The sequence below is a fragment of the Anser anser genome, assembly GCF_964211835.1.
Source record: "Anser anser genome assembly, chromosome: 4".
Lineage (NCBI taxonomy): Eukaryota > Metazoa > Chordata > Aves > Anseriformes > Anatidae > Anser > Anser anser.
In genome coordinates this window covers 9,893,078-9,917,140 of record NC_139724.1, presented here as the reverse complement: position 1 = coordinate 9,917,140, position 24,063 = coordinate 9,893,078, and the positions used below count along the sequence as shown (strand labels likewise).

The 24,063-nt window shown below is 42.9% G+C and overlaps 1 long non-coding RNA gene across 1 annotated transcript in view; it reads left to right on the top strand.

Moving 5' to 3' along the window:
* LOC310898903 overlaps positions 1 to 24,063 on the top strand; it is a 75,231-nt gene that overhangs the window by 2,117 nt on the left and 49,051 nt on the right. The window contains exon 1 of the long non-coding RNA XR_014583837.1: positions 1 to 429. This exon is cut by the window's left edge and continues 2,117 nt beyond it. This is a non-coding gene — a long non-coding RNA (uncharacterized lncRNA). The remainder of the gene's footprint in view (positions 430 to 24,063) is intronic.

Below are 24,063 nucleotides of genomic sequence, written 5' to 3'. Positions count from 1 at the left end.
GTTGTTCCACGCAAGGGATGTTGCTTTTCTCCCACAGAGAGATGGTTCACCCAGGCCGTGCCCCCTTTCCCAATGCCCTGGGAAGCAGGTTGCACAGCAGATGCCTTATCCCAAATTTACCCTGTTATTTGGGGTGGATTGAGAGGGTGGAAGTGGTAGAGACTACTGTTACACGTGAGAAACACCTTGGGAAGGATGACAACTGGATGCAGGCTTCTGCAGGCAAAATCATTCTCCCAACCTGTGGCTTGTTCCTTCCCCAGGCTTGATGAGGGGCACCTGGAGGTGAGATAGACAAAACCAGGCAGCACTGGGTGCTGGAGCTTCCTCACCAGCCAGAGGTTATTTTTTTAGAGCACGCAAGGAGGAAAGGCACAGCCTGATGTGCAGAACATGCAGAAGTACCCCCAGGCCTCGCCCACATCTCAGGTAGGAAGAATATCTCTTGGTTTTCGGAAGTTACCACTGCTGCAGTGCTCGTAGCCAAACCGTGACAAATACAGGTAGACTTGTGCTGTTCTGGTGCTCTGCTTGCCCAAATCTCTTACAGAAATACTCTCAGAGCAAATGTTCATGGGGTTCTTTTCTGGTCATGACAAGTCTTTTGGGTGAAATCAGTTACACTTTTATTATTTGGGGGAAGGCTACCAAAATGTCTAATTAATCTCATTCCTTTCTGCATTGCTAAGCATCCTAGAAGCTGCCTGTTGAAAAAGGCTTGAAAAAAACAAATTTTGGTTTTGGGACAGAAGGGCTCTGGATTGTCATTAGGGTTTGCCTGTTGGGAAAGATGATGAAAGCTGAGGAGCATTGCTGGCTGTAACCTTGGGGTCAGCAAGTGGTGAGCTCGCTTTACTCAGATGCTGCTGTCACCTGTGGCACCTTGGCAATTCTGTGGTCATAACTTCAAATGTTCTGAAAACAGGGAGTGAGAAAAGTTATTCCCCAAAATGGAAGCAGGAAAAATGAAAGGTGAGCATCTAGATCCAGGCTTCAGGCATTCAAAAGCTGCTGACTGCTCAGAGGTTTTCCTTTATTTTTGTGGCAGTTTGCTGCTTGGCACACAAAGGAAAGTCTTCCTCTTCCTTATTTCCAGAAATATTGGAGTGATACCGATGGGTGTGTTTTGCAGTCACAGTTGTTATTCTCTGTGCACATCCTGACAATAGTGTGGGGACGTGGCCCCGAGATTTCTGAAATACCTGGTGTGGTGCAGGACCAGAGTCTGCACACAGGATTGGGAGGGTAGGCTGAATAAAACTCTTTAAAGCCTGAAGCAAATGTTGGAAACAAATAGCTTTTCATCCCTTGAGAGAGCTATGTATTCAAATTTTAAAAATATATATATTAAATATTGATTTTTCATGAAAGTGTCAATTTTGATGGATTTCGAAATAAAATTTGTGAAATGTAAATGAACAGCATCAAGCCGAGGTGTCTATCTGTCTGAGTGAAAGGAAAAATTACAGACAGACAGTTCTGAGTACTGCCATAACCCACCGAAAATTGTGGAGTGCTTGCTATCAGCCTCAGTTTGTGTTTCCTGTAAATGTTACAAACCTTAATGCTTGATACTCTCGGAAAAATCATTTGAGCAAGAAATGTTTTGTTTTACTAATGGGAAGCATCAGATAGTTTTGGTGGTTGGCTTTATATGTTTTCCAATTGTACCTCTGAATTCAGTTTTCGATTTTGACGATACCAAATTGACTTGAATAAGAGCGTTAGCATCTGGCATGTAGTGAGCTGTTTAAAGTCATTAGCTCTACTTTTAGAGCTTTCTGGAAAAACTAGTGAACTTCGGTGTCAGCAGATCCACATCAGCTTCTCTACTGCTGCTTCAAGTTTGCTGTAGCATCACGTTATCTAGGGAAAAATAAGTTTTAATGGCATCCCTCCTTCAGAAGCAAGAGGATGCAAAATTCCTAATAGGAAATTCCTGCGTTGGGTATGCTGTATGACTGAAATGAAAACTTGGGAGGAGTCACAGTGTCCCCTCTTGCAGCATCAACCTGCAGGACAAATAGTTTGGCCAAAAGAAAATGTGTTTAACTTTTTTTTTTACTGTACCTGATAGCACACAGTTAAGTGTAACAACATAAGGTGGCCTTTGAAGTTGCCTGTAAGCTGCTCTCTTGATTAATTCAAAATTTTAGATTTACACACCCTGCAATAAACTTTTATTTACGTTTTATTGCAACTGAATTTCGCAGCTTTTGCGCCTACCTAATAATAACACGGTAACTGCTGAGGCAGGTGAATCAACAGAGTGAAGTCTAAACCCATTCAGCAATGGCCATAAAAAGCCCGGAGCAGGGCTAACAAACCCTCCCGGCTCGCTCTCCTTGTGCTAGCTGTGATCCCGGCTTCCAGCGGCGGAAACCTTCGCACAAAGGAATATTTGATAACGCGGCTGTGCGAAGGTCCTGCACGCGCTGGTCGCGTGGGTGCCGAGCGAACAGGTTGATCCCGCAGCTCCTGGCGAATTGCTGGCTGGCACTTCAATTTATTTTATTATTTTATATATATATATATATATATATATATATATATATTTTCCCCACCGGAATTATTATTTTATGGCTTTCCCGTGCCTGATTCCCCGCAGCGGTGGGAGCGCTGTCCATGGTACCGCCGCCCATGCGCTCGGCTGCCTTGCGCTGCCCGGGAGAGGATTTGGGGGGGGGGGGGGGGGGGGGCCTCGGTGTCGGCTCACTCGTTTGTTTGCTTTTTAAAAAGTTTTAGTTTTATTTACCCCTGGTCGTTGACTCCTGTTTCTTTCCTTCCTGCCAACACAGACTCCTACAAAAATATACGGTGAAAACCTTTTTTTGCCCCTGTTCAAATCATCGTATTTTTATTCCACGCAGCATCTATAGCCATAAGACCTGAGTAATATGCAAAGCTGTTGTAGTTTAACCTGGCAGGCAGCTAAGCACCATGCAGCTGTTTGCTCACTCTCCCCACAGAGGAATGGGGGAAAGAATCAAAAAAAAAAAAAAGAGTAAAACTCATGGGTTGAGATAAGGACAGTTTAATAGGGAAGAAAAGGGGGGGTTGAGGGAATACCCAAAACAAGTGATGCACAGTGCAATTGCTCACCACCACCCAACTGTCCCCAGTTCCATTGTCCAACATGACACCATATGGAATAGGACATCTATAGGAGGACTAGGGAGAATCTCCATCCTTTACTGGATGCGAGGGGAAACCTAGTTACTAAGGATGAGGAAAAGGCTGAGGTGCTTAATGCCGCCTTTGCCTCAGTCTTTAGCGGCAATACCGGTTGTTCTCCGGACACCCAGTGCCCTGAGCTGGTGGAAGGGGATGGGGAGCAGGATGTGGCCTTCGCTATCCATGAGGAAATGGTTGGCGACCTGCTACGGAGCTTGGATGTGCGCAAGTCGATGGGGCCGGATGGGATCCACCCAAGGGTACTGAGAGAACTGGCGGAGGAGCTGGCCGAGCCGCTTTCCATCATTTATCGGCAGTCCTGGCTATCGGGGGAGGTCCCGGTTGACTGGCGGCTAGCCAATGTGACGCCCATCTATAAGAAGGGCCGGAGGGCAGACCCGGGGAACTATAGGCCTGTCAGTTTGACTTCAGTGCCGGGGAAGCTCATGGAGCAGATTATCTTGAGGGTCATCACGCGGCACTTGCAGGGCAAGCAGGCGATCAGGCCCAGTCAGCATGGGTTTATGAAAGGCAGGTCCTGCTTGACGAACCTGATCTCCTTCTATGACCAAGTGACGCGCTTGGTGGATGAGGGAAAGGCTGTGGACGTGGTCTACCTTGACCTCAGTAAGGCTTTTGACACCGTTCCCCACAACATTCTCCTCGAGAAACTGGCTGCTCGGGGCTTGGACTGGCGTACGCTTCGCTGGGTTAGAAACTGGCTGGATGGCCGGGCCCAGAGAGTTGTGGTGAATGGAGTCAAATCTGGTTGGAGGCCGGTCACTAGTGGAGTCCCCCAGGGCTCGGTACTGGGGCCGGTCCTCTTTAATATCTTTATTGATGATCTGGATGAGGGCGTCCAGTGCACCCTCAGTAAGTTTGCAGACGACACCAAGCTAAGTGCGTGTGTCGATCTGCTCGAGGGCAGGAAGGCTCTGCAGGAGGATCTGGATAGGCTGGAGCGATGGGCTGAGGTCAACTGCATGAAGTTCAACAAGGCCAAGTGCCGGGTCCTGCACCTGGGCTGCAACAACCCCAAGCAGAGCTACAGGCTGGGAGATGAGTGGCTGGAAAGCTGCCTGGCCGAGAAGGACCTGGGAGTATTGGTGGATAGTCGGCTGAATATGAGCCAGCAGTGTGCTCAGGTGGCCAAGAAGGCCAACGGCATCCTGGCCTGTATAAGAAGCAGTGTGGCCAGCAGGTCGAGGGAAGTGATTGTGCCCCTGTACTCGGCTCTGGTGAGGCCGCACCTCGAGTACTGTGTTCAGTTTTGGGCCCCTCGCTACAGGAAGGACATGGACGTGCTCGAGCGAGTCCAGAGAAGGGCGACCAAGCTGGTGAGGGGTCTGGAGAACAAGTCTTACGAGGAGCGGCTGAGGGAGCTGGGCTTGTTCAGCCTGGAGAAGAGGAGGCTCAGGGGCGACCTCATCGCTCTCTACAGTTACCTGAAAGGAGGCTGTAGAGAGGTGGGGGTTGGTCTATTCTCCCACGTGCCTAGTGACAGGACGAGGGGGAATGGGCTAAAGTTGCGACAGGGGAGTTTTAGGTTGGATGTTAGGAAGTACTTCTTTACCGAAAGGGTTATTAAGCATTGGAACGGGCTGCCCAGGGAGGTGGTGGAGTCACCATCCCTGGAGGTCTTTAAAAGACGTTTAGATGTAGAGCTTAGGGATATGGTTTAGTGGAGTACTTAGTGTTAGGTCGGAGGTTGGACTCGATGATCTTGAGGTCTCTTCCAACCTAGAGAAATCTGTGAATCTGTGAATCTGTGAATCTCTTTGGCCAGTTCGGGTCAGCTGTCCTGGGTCTGTCCCCTCCCAGCTCCTGCTGCACCCCCAGCCTGCCCGCTGGCCGGGCAGTGTGAGAAGCTGAAAAGTCCTTGGCTTGGTGTAAGCACTGCTCTGCAACAACTGAAACATCCGCATGCAGTCAGCATTGTTCTCATCCTAAATCCAAAAGCCAGCACCATACCAGCTACTAGGAGGAAAATTAACTCTATCACAGCCAAAATCAGGATAGAAGCTTGACTCATTATGCACCAAACAGGCCACGTATTAGTAATTTCTTCTCAGCTCTACTGATTGTCTTTTTATAAACTGTGCAAGAAACTTTTCTTTGTGATATAGCTGAAGAAACAGACTATATTACTCTGATATGTATTCATTTTATTTATGAGCTTTCATATGAAACAAAACATTTCATTCTGAGTATTTCTTTTTCTTTAAAGATGCAAAGTTTTTATAACAACTGTTCAGAGTATCAATCTTAGACAGTTGAATCTTTAGGAATGCTGTCCATCAAGAGATCTATGGTTTGTTGATTTAATTTAACTATATTGCTCATCAAAAAACCACCAAGCCAAAGTCCTGTAGGCTGGTGAGAGGATGGCTTTTGACAAGAAGTACAGGAGATACACGAAGACTGATAACTAGTAATTAATCATTTGTGTGTGACATGGATCATGTTTTCAGAGCACAGAGCTGATAAGCCCAAGATAAAAATCTGACACAAACAAATAAATAAAGCACAGATGTTTGAAATCACAGGCAGTCTCTCCTTGCTCTCCTCAGTTCCCCACTCTGCCAGCTGATATGAAGCAGCAGCTCTCTGCTGTGAGCTAACATCAGCTAGGAGGTGTTAGCAGGTGACACAAATCAGGGGGAAGGACTTCATCGGTGTCACCCTGTTTGGCACTGGCATGCTGGTGTAGCACATTGCACTGATGGGGTAAGCTGTGGAGTTATAGGCAAAGCCTTAGCTTGCTTTCTTTCTCAGCAGTCTTCAAAGCCTGAATAAAGGATGCAGTTGGTAGATGCAAAGCAATGTTTTTGAAATATCACCCACAAATTTTGCATAATCTGATCCTTCTTTGAAGCTCAACATTTGAAGTCTGGGTCTTTTTTTAAACTTACTAGCTCAGCAAATCACAAGGAAGCAGCTTCTCCAGACCTCGTTGTCCCTGGTCCTTCTCTGTTTATACAGCCCCAGTGGATTCATACTGGCAAAAGCCTCTGCCTGAACTGCCTCTGTGTAGATAGATGCAATCTCGATAGCTCGTGATGGGCTGGTATCCACTTCCTTGTGAGGTGTCCCTACCCCAGGATGTTAACTTGTGCCTAGCTGGAGCACTGCCTTCTGCAGGGAGACACGGGAAGCAAATGGGATGAAAAGGTGGGTAAGAGAGGGCTGTTCTTCATGAAGAGTAAGAAAGACAGAGACAGAGGCATAACACTGGCTGGAATAAAAATATTGGCATCAACAGGTACAAGAGAGAAAATAAAAGATAAAGAGAGGACTTATTAAAAAAAATAGCTTGCAGATCTATAATCGGTTAGAATTTGCAGTTATATTACAATGAAGCATACCAGATGAAATTAAGCTATTTGCATATGCATTCTGTTCTGATATAAAATCAGAAAGAAAGAAATGCTGATAGCATTTTAAAAAGTGTGCTTCTTTCCTATGAAAGAAACAATGGCAGGCGCTTCTGTCTTTGGTGAAACAAGAACTTTTCATTTTCCGAAGAACTGTAGGTAAAACTTCCTTCACAGCTTGAGCTGATGCAGGAATTGGAAGCTGTGATAGGATCCGTGTTTGTACTTCTCTGCATAGCTGTGCTTTGCTCAGACATGGTTGAAAACAGAGTTTGATGTTTTTTTTCATTGTTTGTATTATGATAACATTCCCAGTAAGCAGGTGAGCGCTGGAACGACAAGGGTGTAGCTTTTTATTACTGTAAGTCATCTTTGTGCTCATAAATAAGCCTTTGGAATTGAATGGGATTACTCAACTGTGCAAGAGTGCACAGGATGTGCCCATAAACTGAATTAAAACAAGCTATCCAACATATCTAAAACAAAGATCCGCTGCAAGAAGTAAGAGCCCTTGCTGGTGATGTTATAAAACAGTTTTAAAACAATCATTGTGTGTTTTACATTGGTGTTGGACCTTGAAGTTCAGCTTTGTTTCTAGGTTTGGTGACTTTCACACGTGCATTGTGGGGCCTGCAGAGCCCTGCTCACCCAAACAAATGGGGGTGCCTCATTCGGGGCTCTCAGGTGATCGTTCAGGTAAGGGTGGCAAATGCTGGCTTTGAATGTCCTGTGATAATTTATGCACTTAATGTAAGAATGTACCTGAATCAAATTATAGGTGAGGTGACTGAATCGGGGCCTTGAGGAGCTTCCTCACACTTGATGAAACACCAGCTCACCGTGTGTGTTGAGAGAAACTTGCAGAAGTTCATCTTAGCCATGTAGGTTTCTGAAAACTGGGTGATCCTCTAGGTCATAAGATATGTATCCACCTACAAAAATAAATAAATAAATAAAAATAAAATTAAAATAGATCTCTTGCTAGATAATTAAAATACATCTATGTATCAAAGTACATTTCTGTTCAGGGGTGTTTCTGTTTGTTGGATCATATGAGACAGATTCTTGCTCAAAATAAATAAATAAATATATGTATATATAAAGGCAAAATAGGACAGTTCATCTCCTTTACTTAGAAGTTTACTTCCTTCCTATTTCTGTAGCAGGCATAACTGTTAATTTGCCAGCACAGCAATTTCTCCTGGCACGTGAACTACCCATTGAAAGGGCTGCTCCTGCAGCTCTGTGTGAATCTTCTACCAGAGGGCTCCCAGACAATGGTGCTTGTAGTGGGTGCCTGCCCTTTGCTATGCAGCCATAAGGGGTGTTTCAAAAGCCCCCTACACAAATGAATACCTATTCAGTCAGCAGATGGGGATTCGGGAGGGTAGGCAGAGCCCTGTGTACAGTACTGAGCTGAGTCCATGGCTGTGTCTTTATGAAAATTCATGTATCCGCACATGTGTGCATGCTATTTTTCAGCCTGAAAAAGTGGCAAGTCATGCCTTTTAAAAAAAAAAAAAAAAAAGAATAACTGCATCAAAGTTTTAGTCCCAGTTGCAACAGAGGGAAGCAAAGTGGCCGAATGGAAAAGCCAGTCAGCTACATATTTTTCCAGCATAGAGAGTCAGAGTTCAGATTTACTTGTATTTTGGATGTAAGTTTAGCTGACGTGAGTTTTATCCAGGTTGGGGTTCTCTTGGCATCAGTTCCCTTTCTTTTCAGAATAATGTTTTTTGAATAGGCAATAAAAACTGAGCATACATGACAGGGTGTGTGCTCGGCTGCCTCACGAACGTGTCTTAGCCTTGTAACATAAGGACATAGGAGCACATCATAAATGCGTTTTGTAGCATTTCAGTGGTACAGTATCATGTATTTTATGGCTGAAATAAAACAAAGAATTTCCTTTTGAAGCTTTATGTAAAACTTCTGTAACAAAGAAAAGGAAAAAAAATAAGCAAATTTTGGATATGTTATTTTTATTTCTCAGATACTTTGGCAACAGCATGAATACAAAAAAAAGCACTGAGTGTAACAGGTGGATATAATTTTTCAAAATGTCTTTGTACATTTCTGGTCTCATTAGTGGAAATTGTTTAACAACTGAGTCTTTAAAAGGCCTCTTGAGAGAATTAGAGTATTAAATTTCTCAGGTGCTGTTTCATCATTACTTACTTTTATATTTAATGCAGAGAATATAATTATTTAGTTGCTAGATTTACCTGGAAAACTAAGCAACTGTACATTTTTTTTAATAAAAGATTTCCCTACAAAAATGCTCCAGTTGCTTGCTAGGGTAGGTAAATTATGCCTATTTTGGTTTACTATATGGTCATGAAGCTATCATTATTCCTTTTTCTTTCCTCAGGATCTCTCTCTCTCTCTCTTTTTCCTTTGGGCTAGTCCAAACCCCAGACGTTAATGTTGTATATTCTGAAATCCCTCTAGAAGCTTCTGCTCTTGTTCCTCTATTTCATGCGGTAGTTTCATAGTTACCTCATGCCAACTGTATCCTTGCCTTGCACCTTAAATTTTTACATGCTTCCCAGTATCTTTCCTAAAAAAACATATGCAGGGTCAACTTTTTATATGCCATATACCTATGCCATCTTTCCTCAACCTGTTTCCTTCACCTGTTACTGCAAGAGGCTTTCTGCCTTCTTCCAGTTCAGTTCCTTTCTTTTCATCAAAGCTCCACTCTATTTTCTTTAAATTTGTTTTCTAGTATTTCATAGCACCTGCTGTACAAAAACTACAAGTATCATTATGCACTTGGATGAAATAAGCCTATGGATCCTGCTGAACTAGTTTGGGCATTAACGTTTCCTTGTTAGCTATGGAGGGCCTGCCTCAGAGCTGCTCGTCTAAGCTCTGTGGTACTGACAGGAATGGGCCTACAACTCGTGACTCGAGGTTGAACATCCAAACACTGCATCCTAGTCTCCAGATGTAGAAGTCATCAGAAGTTAGATGTTGCCTCCTCATGAACACCAGAAATAGTATTTTAGCTGGGATTTATTGTGTTGCCAGCACTCAGTGCCAAGTGTTCACAACCCTCTGACCACTTTTCATGTCTTCATCCCTCTTGTTCTGGAAAACCTCTCAAGTGCTCCACTGTTTAATTCCAAACTTTAAACAATTAAAATTGTAAGGATTTTCTAATTAAATAACTTTGTGGTGGAAAAAAAGTTGCTTTGTAGTGTGTTTTGCAAACAATTCTGCAGGAAACCTCTCAGCTGTGGTTGAAGGTGGTGGGCCTTGAAGGCCTCTGGCCTTCAGCTGCGAGCAGTTATGAAGGCCTTCCAAAGCGGGTGGCTCCAGGGGAAGCCCCCGATGTCAGGTCCATCATTAACCCAGTGAAAGTCCCTGAAATCCCACCAGGGATGGTTTGGAGGCTCTGGATTTGCCTGAGGTGACCTGGAGAGGTGGCAGTCTCTGGACCTATCGCAATCTGAGCCTGGCAGCTGCTGCCAGAGCTGCCATTTTTGTTCTTGCACAGGCACAACACAAAGCCGATTTAACTGCAGAAACTCCAAGGTGGCTTGTCTGAAACCACATCTCTTTCTGAATTTAGAGTGAATGATCACTGGAACCAAACTAAGTTTCAAAATATGGTCTTCCAGCCAGCTTGGCTAATTTCCTTCTGTTGAATACAGAGAATTTACAACTAGTTCATCATGTTGGTGAAAGAGCCACTAATATACAAGAGCCTGAGCCTCTAAGCTGGTCAGCATCACAGAGAAGCAAGCCCTAAGTTAATTGTGAGAGCGTGCCTTCTTTATTATTTGTTGGGGAGCATGAATTTGGCTTTCCCTTGATGAGTGTCAACTCTAAATTACAATTATTTTTTTTAATATAGACAACAAAATTTAATCTTAGCTTCACTTTTTGTATTTTACTTGTATCTTTTATCATGTTAATTGTTGGTAAGATTATGTTATTTAATGCAAGCAATTTATATATATACTTAACCTGAACAAGATTCATAACTATATTTACATGATATCAATCAGTGGGAGAACTGCAAGGGTGTTTCTTGTTAACTTCATCAACAAAGTCAAGAGCACATGTTTTTCTGGTTTCGGTTCATAAAATTCCAACTGAAAGTGTATTGTGTGAACAACATGAAGTTCATCAGCATTAGCCTTATGTAAAAGCCCATTTCATTACCTTTAAATGAGACTGATGTACGTTCATCCCTAATACAATACCTGAACACTCCTGGTTACAGCTGCAGCCAAAGTTCTGATGCCTCTTTGATGCCAAACTGTGGTTTGGAAAAGCAAACTGGGTGCCTAGTATTTGAATTTCATTGACTCTTTAGTCCAGATCACATGTACTTTGCTTATCATTCATTGCAGCTTGGGCGACTTCAGCTGGCTTGTGCAGGTGGAGAGGAACACACCTGGGAGAAGTTGTAGTGAAGTCTGTCATTGCTCTGGGCTCTGACTCCCACCTGCAACTTGAACGTTGTGCTGTGAGTGCAAAGCAATGGAAGCAAAAAGAAGGCTGGGTCTTAGTTTAGATGCTGAGCTTGAAAATTAAATTGAAAACGAGTCTTCAGAAGTCAGGGTCATTGCAGGAAAGTCAAAATGAACATCCTCAGCCCCAGCTTTTGTTGCTGTGCCTGGAAGAGGAAGCTCGTCCCTGCATGGAGCTCTTTTTTTGTTGTTTGTGCATTGACTGACAAAATCTGGTAATACAAGTGGTAGGGGGACAGGAACGTTTCGCTGAGCCATGGGAGATGCAGAATTGAGTGGGGCTTGTGAATGGTGGGAAGACATGCTGAGGGAGGTAGGCAAGACTGGCCTCCCTGGTGCTGGGAGACAAGCAGTGTTTTTGGAAACTGGTAAAGGCATTTGCAGTGATTTTCTTGCTGCTGTTGATGTTCTTGGGGGGGGTTGTATTACTTTATGAAGATAAGGCTAGACATATTTAATTTAGCTATGTAACAAACGCTACAAAAATGACCTGCAAATAGATAAGTATTATAGCTCATGTTAACGTGAACTTTCACCTTGCTATACTTTTATTTGCTCCCATTTCTTTCTTTCAAACATGTAAGCGATATCGAGGCGTGTAAACCAAGCTGCTGGAATAAACAAGAAAATGGCATAGACAAGGCAGGATAAATGGGCGGGGAGGGATTTGGCTGCAGGTTATCAGCCATTAATTATTCATTTGGTAAACAATGAGGGAGTGCAAAAGTAGCCAGGACAGGTAGGCAGAAGATTAGGTTGTAAGATAATAGAGATAAAGGCAAATAAAGAAAAAAATCCTTGGCAAATAAAACTGAATGTTATTCATAACTGTCACAAGCCTTCTTATACCATAAAAGAAAATACCAGTGAATTATTAATACCTTTAATTAAGGTAATTTCACCAGCATTTGATGACAGAGTTGAATATGACTCATAAAGCCAGAGTTTTACAAAACGCCAATACAAGAGGCCTAATCTGGGGAAACAGCTGCAAGCATTTCTGACCTCATGTTTGAATAAAACCATGTAAAAACTGAGTTTATTTTTATTTTTTTAAGTTCACAGAGTTTGGCAAGACAATGAAGTACTGAGTAGAAAGAAAGATGTGGTCACATGAGTTTTTAGCCTTTGTGATTTTGCTCTCCATGTGTCTGAGACCACTTGTACTGACCTCAGTTGCTTGCATACACGTCACTATGTTGTGGCTTTTTATCAATATCCACATAAATTATTATATTGACATTTTCTCAGCAAAAAGGTATTGGCAGAGCAAGAAACACAAGGGTAGGAATAACATAATCAGATAATATTATGTAATCATATTTTTAACTGATGAGCAGCAAAACATAAAGCATTGTAGTAGAGGGGGGCACAAGAAATGATTACTTAATTATTGCTTCAGTGAGGAGGGGCCTTCAAGAGTTGAAATGTGCTCCTGGACTTCACCCTGGACCTTCAGTCCCCAGATGACCCCACCATGGGAGCTGGGGACACTTACAGTCAGTATTCGTGTTGTCTCAAATGTTTAATGGTCTTGTGGTATTTTTAGCAACATTAAGGTCTTGTCATATTGCAGCTGTGTTTCCTCTTTTCTTTTTTTTTTCCGAGTAATCAAATATACTCTTGCCATTTCAAATCAGTATGACATCTGCAAGTCGTGACCCAGAGTGCTATGTAAGGCTGCAGTGCAGCACTGGCACTTGCTGTTTCACCTCATAGACAAATGTCTTCCGTGGCAAATGAAATGATCTCTGCATAGATTTCTTTTTTTTTTTCCCCCAGTTTATTCCATCAATAGACCCTCTAAGATCCATTAAAGTTCTTGCATGAAAACAATCATGAATTCATCAAGGTTGGAAAAGATCTTTAAGACCAAGTCCAACCATCAGCCTAGCATTTATCCTGAATTTATTCCTCTGGATAGGAAAAACGTCTCATATTTGCTCAATGTTTAGGAATTTAACATTTGTTAAATGTTTAAAGCACAACTGAGATTTGTTCTCTGCTGTAATAACGTGATTTCTGTTAATATCATTTGTTGTTGGTAATGGTATGTTCCGAGAACCAGTTTTCAAACTAGAGTAGCTGCTGTCAGATCCTTGCTTACCCTGTGATCGCAGTAACTTAATAATATTTGTGAAACAGCTGAATTAGTGATTCCTTCAATGGCTCCATTATGTCCCAGAGCTGCTGCAACAAGCGTGCTGAGAGCTTATTCCCCTTAGCGCTGGGATGGAAGAAGCACTGCTTCTGGTCGGGTGGTGAGAAGCCCATGGAGATCTCTGCCTGTGCTTCCTCTGTATGAGATTTTGACATGTGAAGGACACGCTGCCTCTTTGAGGAGTTGTGTTTTCTTCAGAGGACCAGAGTTTGGGCTCTGCCACTTTCCCCAAGGCAAGAGGGATGCAGAGCCTTTCTGCAGCTGGGGGCACATGCTGCATTTGGCTTTCTCCTCCACAAAGGGACACCTAGAGATGTGCTTGGCTCCATTTTAAGCGAGGAATGAAAGTCTTGAATTGGGTGACAAAAGGATGTGGGGCTAAGTATTTCCTTGGAAGCTGCAACCTTGATGAGGAAAGAACCAGTGTCCTGCACACTCTTTGCTTATCCCACCAGGAGGCCTGTACAGCCTCTCTAGCTCATCTGTCTCTTACTTTTTTCCTTACAAACACTCTGACGCCGAGCATGGAGATGAGAAGCCTGCAGTAAGCACACGTCCCCTCGCACTTGCACAAACACAAACTTTGAGCTTAACTACAAAGCCAGTTTTTACTTGGGCTGTTTTCCTTTCTGCTGTTTTGCTTGGTCTACTCCTCTTACAGTAAATCCCACCTTTAAAAGGCACTAAATTTAACATTTGAAATTGTTTCAGTTATTTAAGTGGTATAGTACTCATAAATAGCATGCAATATGTAACAGCAGTAAGGGCTTAGCTGCTGAGAAAGGCATTAAATACATCCATGTTGTAATAATTGCAACTTTGCAATTTCCAGTGTCCCCTTCCCCCACGTCCCTTTAAATTCATGTTTTATTTTCTTTTATTGCTTATTTTTTACACTGTACTAATTTTAGTAAAATAAAAAAAATGAAAACATGAACGAGGTGTTTTCTTTCTGTTTATCCCCTTCTATATCCATATAAACTTTGCTTCAGCAGAATTTTCTACCTCTTGGCAATGGCAGCTTAGCGCTAGCAAAAAGGGAGGGTGGATAATGTGACATGCATTTTACTTTCAGCAAGCTTGTTATACCAGCTCTGAATTTTTCATGAAGGCTTCAGTAACCTGTAGCCGAAGCTCGGGGGGTTTCCACCACAAAGAGGTGGATCGGCTTAGCTCTCACTTCCCATCTGGCACCGGGTGACAGGGACAGTCGGGGGCTGGAGGAAACCTGAAGAAGAAAAAAGTTCATGTGGGACATCCATTGTGATGCATGAAAAGCAAAACATGTGCCTGTTGTAGGGACATATCTTTGAAACACTTACTTATCTCTGGCTTCAGATTATATTTAGTCAGGGTGTTTTACTTGAGTCACTGGCGCAGCTGTCCTGTCTGTAAATAATACTACAGATAGACTCCCTCAGACTTTTTTCTTTTTTTTTTTCCAAGCATGCATTTTCAGCATCTCTTGACAGCTTGTAGCACAAACTCTGTGCCTCTTGTTTGTCTAGATGTGTGCGCCACTGCCTGGCTAAAGTAAGGCTTGAATTAGACAAAAGAACAGCTTCTCAGTCTAGTTATTTAAATATATATTTTTGTAAACAACACCAACAAAAACCCTGGGCCAAAGGAATTGATCTGATTTCCATCTAATTAATTAAAAGCAACCCAAATGTAGTTTCTTAAGCAATAAACTGATGCCTAAAACCCTCTGTGAAACAAAATTGTGTGCACTTGGCAGCCTTCTAGCTGTTGCTTCCCAGCAGCAGTGCAACTGCCTGTGCATGGGAGCTGGGCTGATGCATCGCTCTGAAAGGCACTGTACGCGCTCTATTACATACAAAAGTAACCGCTGAAGTATTTTATAAGCAACATAAAAGTTGGAAAGGTAAATATTTCTGCAATTGCATAATGATAGATTTTATTTTTTTGCCATGAAAACTCACTCCTAAAGCAGGTTTCAGTGTCTTTACATGCAAAGTCTGTGGTACCTTTCTATTATTATTATTTATTCTTTGCAATTACACAATAGCATCAGTTAATTTGCTGTTTTGTTTATGTACTGACTGCTGAATATGTGATTCAGCTGGCCCCATACTTATGGCACACAGTCTGCATCCTGCTCTGTACACAAACTAGCAAATCTCTGCATGAGGTTTTTCTCTATTTTCCTGCAGTATTTTGTGTGCTTCCCAGGCACCACTTCAGTTCCAGGACTCTTCTTCGGGATAAGACAGTAGGGTGGTGTGGGTTTTTTGTTTGTTTGCAGGGAGGAAGGGGAAATAAGGAGACTTATGCCTAAACTCTGGACTAATTTGGGGTGGTCAGTCTAAGATGTTCGTGGATAGCAAGCCCCCCAGCTATTGCTGTTCCAGCTTCAGCTGCTGCTGCTCATCTTTTCTGCCCACCTGAAGCAAAGTTTTCCAAGAGGGACAGAAACTGCATCCCACCTGTGAATAACTTGCTTAGGTTCCTTACCAACCAGAATTAAGCTCATTTGTAGCAGAGGATGCAGCTCTCTGTGGTGCTTGCCTTGAAGCGTAAAGCCACTCTGCCACCCCCTGACTGCTCGCTAGACCACTTGTGATTTCTGCAGCCATTGAGACAGGCAACAGCCTTTTTTTTCTTTTTTTTTCTGCTGCATTCTTTTTTCTTTTTTCAACCCCTGCATGCAGTAAGTGAAGCAGTCATCCTATGGGGAAAAAACCCAACAGTCAGTGCTAACAGAATTAAGGGGTGTATTGCAGTGCGTTTTTAACAGCAACTTCAACTCTTATATTTCCTGAATTTCCATGCTGTGATGTTGCAGCTTCAAGTGTCTTTATTGTGATTTCTGTGATTTTCTTCTATTGTGATTTTAATTTTTCTAAGTTGTCAGTAAAAATGAATGGAAAGACTAGAATTTCGGTTGTGTCTTCATACTAATGTTTAAGGTGGCCAGGACAAGATCAAGATAGACTTCTGTGACTCAGGCTAGTGGGTTACAGGTTACGATTATTAGGTCTCACACTTGAAGGAAACTAGTGTTACTGACATTAAAAGCCCATTTTGCTCTGACGCTTCAAAAGTCCTTGCTGTCCTTGGGGAAGCATTGGGGCTTGTGGGTTTGAAACTGTCTCCCAGGACCTCATGCGCCCACCGCTCACTCTTGCAGCAGCCCGGCTCCTCCTGTGCTCAACCCACTTCCCCTCTCTCATCACACTGCTGTCCCTGGTGCCTTCCTCCCTGCTCTTTCAGAGGCAGAAGGACAGGCAAAAGCAGTTTCCTTGAGCTGTTATCCTCTAGATAACAGGCTTTATTAAAATGATCTGTCAATCTTGCTATGTCAAGGCATGATCTTCCTGAGAAGCCCTTTCTGAAAGATAAGTGTGTTTGCAAGTTGCTTTTACGTGTTCAGGGAGGTTAGGATGGATGTTTAGCATTGAAACCCAAATCTGCTAGTGGCACTGGGCTTTGGGTCGGGCTTTTTACCCTCAAATGTCTTCCCTATGTGACACACCTTGTCTTCTCTTCCCTTTTCAGCCTGCTTAAGCATGCTCTGTATTAGACTTCAAGCCATCTTAATATTTGTCTAATGTAGCTGGTTGCTCTTTTGAACTGCTTTCAGTATGTGATAGGGAAAACGCCTTTTTTCTTTTTACTTTTTTTTTTACCCTCCACTAAGAGGCTTATGACAGTACTTGGTCATGGGAAGCAATGCAGCAGACACCACAAAAATAATAATAATAAAAAACTCACAAAACTAAAAGCTCAGATTTACAAATGCCTGGAGTTGAATATTTTTTTTTTTTGTTCTGACCTGCATTTGTCAGTAAGATATTAAATAACCAATGTCAGGTTCAGCTTTTGTCTCCGGGGGTCAGTGGATGTAACCTGCTCCCCGTAAATTCATGGTTTATGAGGCAGTGGTGATCTCCGCGCAAGCGGGAGATGACTTTTGAACTCACGCAGCCTCCGATGGGAGGAACATTACACTTTATGGGCATGTTTAGAGGCTGTTAAGGCTGTTTAGAGGCTGAAAAGTCTTCCCTCGTAAATCATGGAACGGGCTCGGGAGGGAAAGTTCTTCTTGTCCCTAGACAAACAAACCCGCCTTGCGAACACATCCCCTGCATCCATCCCTACTGGAGAAAAATAGCAAGTACTGTCATAAATGCATTTTCTCTGCCTTTTTTTTCCTTAGCTCACAAGTAATATATTTCTTCTAAGTATATTACTTGTGAGGAAATCCATAGTAATCTATACTAATGTTTTTCTTTTCCATGCTGCCACATATTCCTAATGAGAAATAACCCATGAAGGGGAAAGAAAACTCTAATTATCAGTTCAGAGAGTTTATTCATCAACGCTGTGCTGTCTAAGCTGCTCCAAATGCTCAGTGAAGTAAAGCAGTGCCTTTCTCCCACGGAAAATACAGGGAAACTGGAATGGAGAAATCCTGTTCCTGTTGAGTAATGCACAGCAGAGCCATTCTCGGTCCCTTTCCAGTGTTGTCCTCTAGGCACTTGTACTATCACATACGATAGTGCTGAGTTAGGCAGATTTCTCCCTCCACATACACACAGGGGACATCCTGCACTATACTGCTGAGCCTGACTCGTTTCCCATCACACGGCAGCCAAGGTGGCCCAAGACATCTTTACAGAAAGGGAAAGAATGGGGGTCTTGCTATCCAAGGGGCAGAGCGAAGGTTCTGCAAGTACTTTGCGTCGCTGGGTGGGGGAAATAAGGTTGCAATGTATCCACTGGCAATTTCTAAGTAAGGGTCCCTTCTGCAGAAACAGCACTGAAAACGTGGGTCTGACTCGGGCAGAGCCTCTAGCACCCTCCTCTTGCAAGTGCCTGAGCCTTACCTGAGCAGGAGCAGGCTCAGAGAGAACAAAGGCATCAGGATTAAAACCTGCTATGTGTTAGCTCTCAGCGTATCTGGACAGCTGCTTTTTGCCCTTTTAACACTTTCCCGTAATTATTAATAGACAATCATATTGGGACTTACGGATATTTTTTGTCTTTTGGACTATAGTTTCTGTTAAAGCAACAAGAGCCTTGAATCTTCTTGTGTGCATGTGCTAATTAGAAAATGGAATAAATTGGCACAAAATTAACAATTTTTCCTCTCAACTCAAAGCCAGAAGTTAAGTACAGGGTGAGGGAGATCAGATGGGACTAGTACTACCAAAGCAGGCTGAAGGGACAGCTTTACATAGCCATAGTTATTCTTTCTCTACACCGTTGTTAGCAGTCAGATACATATTTAATGGGGTTTCATTATATCCTATAAATGCTGGCACTGGAATACTTTCCCCAGGGCATTCTCTGAATAAAAGAAAGGAGAAAATGACGAACGCACTTAGCACATGCACCCACAACTTCACGATAAAAGCCAGCATTTCCCCATACAACACCTGTTGTTGTAGCTGGGTTAATTACTTTTCATTGTAATCAACTGCCTGAAATATTTATCACAGTGTCTGTAATTTCCCAAATCTGAAAGCGACACCCATAAAAACAACACTTTTACTCTAATATTTCAGGTACTGCATTCTGTGGGTTCAATTTTTTCTCATTTTCAGTCCATTGTGCATTATATTACTTATTACCAGAAAATTCCATTAATAAAAAACTTATTTTTTAAGTGAAAGTGAATTGCTTATGTTATATCAAAATACTGCTGCTTACAATAATGATTTAACAACATCGTGGTATCTGAATGTATAATACCATAACGCTCCCCATTTCCATTCCTCCTCTCTTGCCTTTTCCTGAATTACAGGAGCTATAAATCATACAGACCTGTGGTGTGGCCCTGATGAAAAATGTGGATTTTATTTTCTGTAAGATACAAGACATGATTTTTATGGAGGGAAGATGTTTGCAGAAAGGAAGAAGGTGTGTAAGGAGGAGACCTGTGGCAAAGCATTTGGAGTGGGTTTGGGAAAAATCCATCCTGCAAGCCTCCTGGCTGTACCCAATTCTGCTCCTGGTGTAGGTGATGGAGCACGTTTTTTGTTGCCTTGCACAAAAGCAGGACTAGATCTGGTAATATCAAAGAGCACTCAACAATTTTCAACCTTTAGTATTTTATTACAACAAAAACCATACTAATATAATAATGACTGCCCCCAAATCCAGTTTCTTAGCAGTTCCACAAAGTCATTGCAAAGTGCACACTGAGGTAAAATTTGAGTAACTTCAGAGAGTCCTTGGCTGTTTTGCTCCAGATGTTAACCAATAGCGGTAACATCCTGGTTACCACTAACTCAGCAACGGCTGAGCTCCTCCAGTGCAAGGAGATAGTTTAGCATTGCAGTCTTCCCCAAGAAACAAATCCTTTAGTCTCTGGAGAGGCCAAGGACATTCATTATTCCAATGTAGAGCTAAGAAGTGTTGTCTTCTGCTGCATCTGAGAAGATGGAAAAGCCTCGTTAGCACTATAAAATTTGCAAAGCCTGCAGAGGAGGGAGAAAAACAAATCGGGAAGCCATGTTCTGTGTTTTATTTTTTATTTTTTTTAAAGAGGCCTTTCCACAGCCCTGAGGTATGGACTAGAGTTGGAGCTAGGAGAATAAATGTGGTAGACAAAGGGAAAGGTACACGATGAACTTGTGAAGAATCACAGAACGGCTCAGGTTGGAAGGGACCTTAAAGACCAGCTAATTCCAATCCCCCTGCCATGGTCAGGGATGCCACCCACTAGACCAGGTTGTCCAAGGCCCCATCCAGCCTGACCTTGAACACCTCCAGGGATGGGGCATCCACAGCTTCTCTGGGCAACCTGTGCCAGTGCCTCACCACCCTTTGAGTGAAGAATTTCCTACTAACATCTAATCTAAATCTCCCCTCTTTTAGTTTAAAGCCATTCCCCCTTGTCTTGTCATTATCTGCCTGACTAAAAAAGTTGCTCTCCATCTTTTTATAAGCCTCCTTTAAGCACTGAAAGGCTGCAGTGAGGTCTCCATGGAGCCTTCTCTTCTTCAGGCTGAACATCCCCAGCTCTCTCAGCCTTTCTTCACAGGAGAGGTGCTCCAGCCCTCTGATCACCTTTGTGGCCCTCCTCTGGACCCGCTTTAACAGCCCCACATCCTCCTTGTGCTGGAGGCCCCAGACCTAGATGCAGCACTCCAGGTGGGGCCTCACAAGGGCAGGGCAGAGGAGGACAATCCCCTCCCTCCACCTGCTGCCCACCCCTCTGTTGGTGCAGCCCAGGACGCAGCTGGCCTTCTGGGCTGCAGGCACGCACTGCTGGCTCGTTTCGAGCTCTTCATCCACCAGAACCCCCAGGTCCTTTTCTGCAGGGCTGCTCTCAGTGAGTTCCTCACCCAGTCCGGACTCATGTCTGGGATTGCCCTAGCCCAGGTGCAGCACCTTGCACTTGGACTTGTTGAAGCTCGTGTGGTTCACATGGGCCCACTTCTCAAGTTTGAAATAATATTCCTCGTCCCACTGCAGAACTGTGGTTCTGCTTCGCTGGAGCTTTTTGAGGTAAAACACTAAGCCTGGATGATTGTTGGCAAGTTAGCTGAAGCCTCATTAGCTATAAGAAAGGTATGAGCATATGAATGATGGAGTGAGAAATGGGTAAGACTTTTTGATGCCCTTCTGACTGTAGAAAGAGCAAAATTGTACCAAACACAGTTATCTATTTGGAAGCTAAAATCATCAGCTCAAACAAGTGTATCCTTTCTAATTTACTCTGTTTCCCCTCTTTTCTGAAATGGTAATTTTTGTGGAGAGAGAGTTCTTTGGAAGTCATGCTCCCAGGAAATTACTATAGTAATGAGGCAATTTTCAAGCAAAACGATTAAGTTCTCAAGACCTGCCTGGATAAAACCACAGGCAAGCTGGTCTGATCTCATAGCTGACCCTGATCTGAGCAGGAGGTTGGACTAGAGGCCTCCTGCTATCCTTTCCAGCCAGGATTACACTACAGCCTGAAGACAAGGAGCATGTAGCCAGGCACTGAGCTGCAGAGTGGTAAATACACTTTAACCAGTGGCGCTAGCTCTTTACTGCTTCTTTTGTGATAGAAGAAGGTGTGAGGTCTCCTAGAGAGTGACTGCTACAAGCTTGTGGAAATTGAAATAGCCCCCCCCAGATGGCTCTAATTTATGTCACTGGTTCTCTTGGCTTATAAATCATTTGGGGGGGGGAGGGCTCTGACTTTTGCTATTTGTTTCACCTTTTGCTTTTCCTAAATTATCAGTCAGTAATAGTTATGTGCTGAAAACTTGCTGTTTTTAACCTCAGCACCTTTGTGGAGAAGAAAGCTCTGCCAAACCTTCAGCTGCTTTCTTGCACGTTTTTTCTGCTTCCCCTACCTTTCAGGTGTAACCCCATATGCTTACAACTCTTCAGCGTACTTGTTTGCTCTGGGAAACGTACAGTACGTAGGACTATTAATTGTAGTTTTTCAAATATAGTGCTCAGGTAATAGTGCAGTGTGGTTAGTTGGCTGTTGAAGGTTTTAAACTCCAGGCAATTTAAAAAGAGTTATTGCCAGATGAGCTGTCCATCAACAAGATTGTTATTCGTAGGTCTAACGTCGTATCCATGTATAACAAGATTTTGATTGACGGGAAAGTTTGTTTTAGAAGGAGCAAAGGTCAACATTTCACTGACAGCTTAACAATGGAAATATTGCATCATCAGTATATTTTATGGAAAGATACATCTACATAAATGTAACATACGATGGTGCAACCCTGACACAAGTTGAAGCTCTGAGCTACGATGAAGAATTAGAATACTTGGAAATAAAGTTACTTGTGCTTTATCTTCGTCTTGTAGCATAGTCTTAGAATATCTCTGGGTATGGCTTGTGCAATGAATTTGACCCACATCACGTAGAGGTGCCTTCTCTGCGTGGCACCGTGGTTGAGTGGACGAGACGTTAATTGACTTTGTCAGGGACTTGCTTGGGGGACCCTGAACAAACAACTGCACCTGTGCTTCCCTTTCCCCTCAATTTAAAAGGGAGAAAGCATTTAGTCTGCTGTGAGTTTTAGGCATGAAAAACTCCCTAAGTACTTTTGGCTGTAAAAGAGTTAGTTTAAAAAAAAAAAAGCAGAAGGTGCATAAAAGATGCCAACAACTGAAAAACCAAAAAGTTCAGAATATCAGTCCTTCTGGCAAACCTCTCCTCATCTTTCTGTATGTGTTTCCTTCCTCATTCATTTCCTTCTCGAATCTCTCTGCTGTACTTTGACAGATGAGCTCATTCCCTCTAGTCCCAGCCTACTTCTCAAACAATTGATAGCTCTTGACTTTGCCTGTGAAAATTACTTTGGTATTTACTAATGTACATTAAGCTAAAGCAGACTAAGACAGTTACTTATTGCTATAACAAAATTGTGCTGTGATGGCTGAGATCTGAGCTATTTTTTTCTTAATTTTCCTCTTCCATAGCACTTGATAATCCCTTTTCCCAGTCTCTGATTGGAAGAAGTCATTTTAATACTCTCTTTTAGCACTACAGTCCGGCAGTTTTGATCTTCACAAGTGCCTGTGTTATAAACCCAAAGGGACTGAACCAACTAAGCTGGCTAAATAGAAATTCAAAGGACAAAGCTCTCCAAGCATCTTCCTCTAACACAGCCCAAGCGTTTAGTTAACATTTGAATTAGACACCGAAGGTCAACAAATTCAGGCCCTGCCAGCACAAGTGGGTCAGCGAGAGCTGTAGGTGGGAGCTCTCCCTGCTGCCCGTGTCCCTTTGTTCACACATGAGGATATCACAAAAGGCATCATCTCCTGCGTGTCAGGTTTCTTTCTCCACTTCTCCAACATAGTTATCCTGTTCTCTTCAACCACTAATGCATGGAGTCTCTCCTGGTGCCAGGGTCCCTCTCCACGCTGGGTCACAATTCCTGTCTTCTCCCATCTCTGGAAAACCCTTGAGCCCAGGCTACCCAAAGACACCTCATTTTAACCTCACGGACCATAAAAAAGCAAGAGAAGCATCCTCGAGGCATGGTTAGAAAATAGAAACAACAATAATACAAGGAAGTGGCTTACAAGGAATGTTACTCATCAAGTAATTAATTACTTGAATAATGGATATATTTTAATTCCTAAAAGCTAAAATTCAGTACTAATTATTATTTTTAACCTGAAAATTTCACCTAATCTAGTTGAAATAAAATGTGATAACATTACTACCAGGAATGACAAATTTTTAATCTAAGTAGTTCAGCTTTGTAAGCTATGAATTTTTTTATGACATTTCTTTGTTTTTAATTTTACTTGCAAGTAGTAACATTTCCGTTCTGCACAAGCAGAGAAGTTGGGACCTTCATGTCTGATAGATACTGATGCAAACAAAGCTGAGCTGAATTTGTATTATTCCCCTTCTTCTGGCAAGAAAAGCCAATCATTTTTTATAGGCGTTATGTTTTCATTAACATTTTCCATGGTAAGTTTCAACATTTTTGCAAATTAAAGTAAAATTCAAAGCCACAGTATTTGTCCCCCAGCCAAAAACTCTGATCCACCATAATTACTAGGTTATTTCAGTTTGGGCTGCTGCTGCAAATTCTTGTCGTGATGTGGATTTCTCATCTCAGGCTGACCTTCAACCACTGCCCAGCTAGGGAAAAACGATGCTCTGGACTTTGGTGAGAGTAGCTTTCTATGTGTAGAAATGCACTTAAGGAAAGAGAGAGAGACTACAAAACCCAACCCCTCATAATGAAGTAGTGTGCATCTTGAAACACAAGGGGGGCACAAGTGCTCATCCCTGGAGGCTTTAGTTGACTCGGTAAGGTTTCCCTCAGCATTTTGAACCACCTTAATCTGCCAAGTGCATTGTATTGGTGAGGGCAAATGATAGAGCACCTTGTTGTTCTGGTTTTACTGTGATTAATAATCCTTCCAT